Source organism: Hakea prostrata, chromosome 11, assembly GCF_041222555.1.
Source record: "Hakea prostrata isolate BN-2017 chromosome 11, UWA_Hpros_2, whole genome shotgun sequence".
In the NCBI taxonomy this organism is placed as follows: Eukaryota; Viridiplantae; Streptophyta; class Magnoliopsida; order Proteales; family Proteaceae; genus Hakea; species Hakea prostrata.
In genome coordinates, this window is record NC_142610.1 from 7,410,308 (window position 1) to 7,415,723 (window position 5,416).

Below are 5,416 nucleotides of genomic sequence, written 5' to 3' on the forward strand. Positions count from 1 at the left end.
ACTACAATTTCCTATCTTATCACAAGCAGGTAATCTTGTAGATAAAGTCATTTTAAATGTAGATGAATCTTTTCTTGCAAAACACACACTCGGCAGCATAGGTGGCATTGCGAGAAATGACCTAGGCAAAGATGGTTTTCTGCTTCGATAGAGGAACGCAAGTTCAAGAAATCCTCATATTTGAAGCACTAGCACTACGTCAAGCTCTACTGTGGGCCCGTGATTTTAATTTGAAGAACATTCAAGTGGAGATGGACAACCTTGCATTAGTCCATATTTTGAATCATGACTCAACTAGAAAACTATGAAAACTCTTTCCCATCATGGTTGACATCAAGGAGATCTTACAATCCTTCACTGCTATTACCTTTCGGTACATTTATCGAGAAGCAAATATGGTAGCTGATAATTTAGCAAAATAAATTGCCCTCTCTCAATAAGTTTTTCTTAATATTTCAACCTCACCCCCTAATATCCGTTGGTTAATTTTGTTTTGATCATTTAGCAATAGGTTGTAATAGAGACTTTTCCTTCTAATATATAGAAATAACTTTCTACCAAAATATATATATATATATATATATATATATATATATATATATCAAACACCTCCCCTATTTGAATTTTTTCGGTTAAATTTAACTTTTACCGTTAAATATTTTCTAAAACCCCAAACTACCCTTGACTAAAACTATTTTTTTATTTTAAACCCTAAATTACCGTAATCACCCTAGAAGTTAAAATATTAAATTATCCTCAATTAAAATTATGGTTAAAAGCCATAACACCATACTTAAAATCTAATTATCTTTAATTATTAAAAGCCCAACATATACCGATCGTAATTAATCCGATGGTCCATATTAGAACATAAGTTGAGTATGACTCAAATACCTCAACAATAAATTGAGTAGAACTTGAGTACCTCAATATAAGTTGGATATGAATCAAATATCTCAAACACATATTTATATGTGATTTATATGACTCATACGATTACAATTCCAAAGCAGAAAATAAGAAGCCTCTATTGTTTTCATTCATCAGCAGCTCTATATTCTTTGGCTTGTCGTTCTACATCTTTCCACTTTGCCTACATCTGTTTGTTCACAAATAAAATTGAGGAGTTCCAAGGTTTCGTTTTTTGGTTCTTGGCTTCTTCATCTTTATTAGCTGGTTCCTTTCTTTTATTTTGATTACGGAATTGGATCCCGATGATGTCCACGCAGAGGAAAAGGAAGATTAGTTTGTTTGACGTCGTGGACGAAACTGGCGTCTCGACAAAGAAAAGGGCTAGAACTTATTCCCAGAAGTACTATGAAATCCTCGAGAAGAGGAAGACGCTTCCTGTTTGGCAGCAAAAAGAAGAATTCCTACGAGTTTTGAAATCTAATCAGGTTTTGATATTGGTTGGAGAAACTGGTAGTGGGAAAACAACTCAGATCCCTCAGTTTGTTTTGGATGCAGCTGAGTTGGAGACACCGGACAAACGTAAGAAGAAGATGATAGCCTGTACACAACCTCGTAGGGTGGCTGCGATGTCTGTGTCCCGTCGCGTTGCCGAAGAGATGGATGTAGCCATTGGAGAAGAAGTTGGTTACAGCATTCGTTTTGAAGATTGCAGTAGCTCTAGAACAGTTCTGAAGTATTTAACAGATGGTATGCTGTTGAGAGAATCTATGACAGATCCCCTACTTGAACGTTATAGAGTTATTATACTCGATGAGGCTCATGAAAGAACTTTAGCAACAGATGTTCTATTTGGGCTTCTGAAAGAAATTCTGAAAAAGAGGCTTGATTTGAAACTGGTGGTTATGAGTGCAACCCTCGAGGCTGAGAAATTTCAGGGTTACTTTTTTGATGCACCTCTTATGAAAGTTCCTGGAAGACTTCATCCAGTTGAGATCTTCTACACACAGGAACCTGAGAGAGATTACCTCGAAGCAGCAATTCGAACGGTTGTGCAAATACACATGTGTGAGCCTCTTGGTGACATCCTTGTTTTCCTCACTGGAGAGGAAGAGATCGAAGATGCATGCAGGAAAATTACAAAAGAAATTGGAAATTTGGGTGACCAGGTTGGACCAGTGAAGGTGGTTCCTCTATACTCAACACTCCCTCCAGCTATGCAGCAGAAGATTTTTGAGGCTGCTCCACCCCCCTGAAGGAAGATGGCCCTCCTGGAAGGAAGATTATTGTGTCAACCAACATTGCAGAAACTTCTTTGACTATTGATGGTATCGTTTATGTTATTGACCCTGGTTTTGCCAAGCAGAAGCTCTATAATCCACAAGTGCGAGTAGAGTCTTTGCTGGTCTCCCCAATATCAAAGGCAAGTGCACACCAGAGATCGGGTCGTGCTGGAAGAACGCAACCTGGAAAATGCTTCAGACTTTACACTGAGAAAAGCTTCCACAATGATCTTCAGCCACAGACTTACCCTGAGATACTGCGATCAAATCTGGCTAACACAGTTCTGACATTCAAGAAGCTTGGGATTGATGATCTTGTGAATTTTGATTTTATGGACCATCCTGCTCCAGAGACATTGATGCGAGCACTGGAAGTCTTGAATTACTTGGGTGCAATTGACGATGATGGAAACTTGACTAAGCTGGGAGAAATCATGAGTGAATTTCCTTTGGATCCTCAAATGTCAAAGATGCTCATTGTCAGTCCTGAATTTGACTGTTCTAATGAAATCCTTTCTGTTTCAGCCATGCTGTCAGTACCCAATTGCTTTGTCCGGCCTAGGGAGGCTCAAAAAGCTGCAGATGAAGCCAAAGCTCGGTTCGGGCACATCGATGGAGATCACCTCACACTTCTAAATGTCTATCATGCTTACAAGCAAAATAATGAAGATCCTCAGTGGTGTTATGAAAACTTCATCAATCATAAGACCATGAAGGCTGCTGACAATGTTAGGCAACAGTTGGTTCGAATTATGGCAAGGTTCAACCTCAAGCTATGCAGCACAAACTTCAACAGTCGAGACTACTACATAAACATAAGGAAAGCTATGCTGGCAGGATATTTTATGCAGGTTGCGCACCTTGAGCGTACTGGTCACTACCTAACAGTGAAAGACAATCAGGTGGTGAATGTTCATCCTTCTAACTGCCTGAATCACAAACCGGAGTGGGTTATCTACAATGAATATCTGTTGACGACTCGGAATTTCATTCGTACTGTTACTGATGTTCGTGGAGAGTGGCTGGTGGACATGTCACCCCACTATTATGACCTTGACAACTTCCCACAGTGCGAGGCCAAGCGTGTTCTTGAAAGACTTTACAAGAAGCAAGAAAGGGAAAAGGAGGAGAATAAGAACAAGAAATATGGTTCTACTGTACTTGATAAGCTACTTTTCTGAGATGATTTCTCTGTAGGCTTCGGGTGCGTTGGGAGATTTTTATGTAAGACCTTGAAATTGGGAGTTCGTTTGTCATTTGTACTTAGAAACCAAGGGGGTAATGGATGGATGGATGGCTTAATGGGTGATGAGTGGCTCGTGAACTGGCTCCTTTTTACTTAGGCCTTACTGCCTAAAAGGCATTAAGTTATGTAACTGTGGACAATTTGTAATATTGAAAGTGAGTGATATGTAATATTTACTATTATAAGTTCACCCCAGTGAGGGGTGAGTTGTAAAAAAAAAATTAAATAAATTATAATGTTTCCCTATAAAAAAATTCTTAGTGGGGTTATAGTATTTTTTTTTTTTTTAGTAAAATTTTCTCTTAAATTTTATTCAACTCCCTCGAATTTAGTTTTCTTTGTTCTTTTCAATCAAAGGCTAAATCTTTTAGATAAATAAAAAAATTCGTCATAAATTGTTGTAATTCCTTGATTTTGGTGTTATTCAGTAGTTTGGTACTGCTCATACTGTTGAAGAGGTTGATTTGAAGAACAAGTTTGTGGTTGCCAATGCAAGTTTTTGGCATGATATTATCTTCTCAGATTCACTATGGGCTTGTAGGAACCTCGAGTTCCAATGACTTTACTCTCCCCAATAGCACCGGATATCAAAGTTCTGGTTTGCCACGGGCTGAAACTCGATAATGGTATAGGGGCCGTAGAGGAATGATTATAGAATTTGGGTCATCTCAGCCTTAAGTTCCTTTTTTAAAAAATCAGTCTCATCTACATTAAAGAATATATTTGAAAAACACTCGTAAGCAAATAAAAATATCAAACTTCGAGGATATTTTTATTTTATTATGTTTGTCTTAATGTTGCTTTTTTCTTGTTATCCAAGAATAACCAAAAATGAAAGAAAAATAATAATAATAATAAATATACATCTCTTGGGTTTGTATGCTAATGCGTTAACACCTTCTGAAATTTCTAGTATTATTAACGTTTATCAATACCTAACATCGTAGGTTTAAGTAGAAAAGAAAAAACTTATATAACACCCCGAAGAATTGATGTAAAGCATTAACAGTCCAAAAATATGCAAGCTGATGAGGTGAATGATACTCATTCTTCATCTTCTGAAGGGGTGCAACAACCATCCCAGAGAGAAGAGCTCCACAACCTTGATTCCATCTCCCACACTCATCATTGGAGAAAGCAACAAGCCCAATGACATCACAACATCACTTGACCAACAGAGGTTCGATCTAATGCTACTCTTCCTTCTAATACTAGTCCCCCCCCCCCCCCCCCCCCAAAAAAACAAAATTAAAATTTCATCTATGGGCCCTACTGTTTTGTGTGATCAGGAACTCGTCAGAGAGCACTCTATATTACCCCAACGGGGTGAGGATCCGGATTCATCTAATGCTACTCTTCCTTCTAATACTAATCCCAACATTTGTTGTTTTACTTGTGAAGAGAATCCAAAGCTCATCCTCATAGCAAGAAATTATTGATAGAAAATGAAGATGAAATCAATAGATATGAACTTGAACTTGAGATGGAACCCCAATATGACGATTTTGGTGATGTTGATCATGTGCTAAAAAGGCTTATAATTTTTAACATAAATCTCAATCTAGGATTTTATTTTACATTTACTTTTTTCAGTTTATATTTGACATTCTTTGAATACTCAAAGGTAAACACCCCAATTAGTTGGTTCTGGCAAGTTTCAAGTTGGACCGAGTTGGCTTCAGTGGATCCAAAACTAAGCTTCAGTTTCAGTTCTATTTAGTTTTGGATAGGGTTGCAACAAGGAGTCAAGCCTACCAGTTCAATTCAGTTCAGTTCAGGTTAAAATCATATTGGTCTCAGAGTTGGTTCTAGAATTCACTCCCCAGTTTTCATTGAATCAGAGACTGCCCATCTGTTAAAACGAACATTAAACTCAAAGCCTTTCAAAATAGTTCAAACTTAACTTGAAAAACAGATTGGGTAATCTTCCCACATTGCAATTCAAGTCTCTACAAGCTTTCTAATTAGTAATATAAAA

The 5,416-nt window shown here is 37.6% G+C and overlaps 1 pseudogene; it reads left to right on the plus strand.

The window, feature by feature from the left end:
• The first annotated feature begins 1,217 nt into the window (after positions 1-1,217).
• LOC148999852 (putative pre-mRNA-splicing factor ATP-dependent RNA helicase DEAH2 pseudogene) lies at positions 1,218-3,373 on the plus strand (annotated as a pseudogene).
• Positions 3,374-5,416: the final 2,043 nt, after the last annotated feature.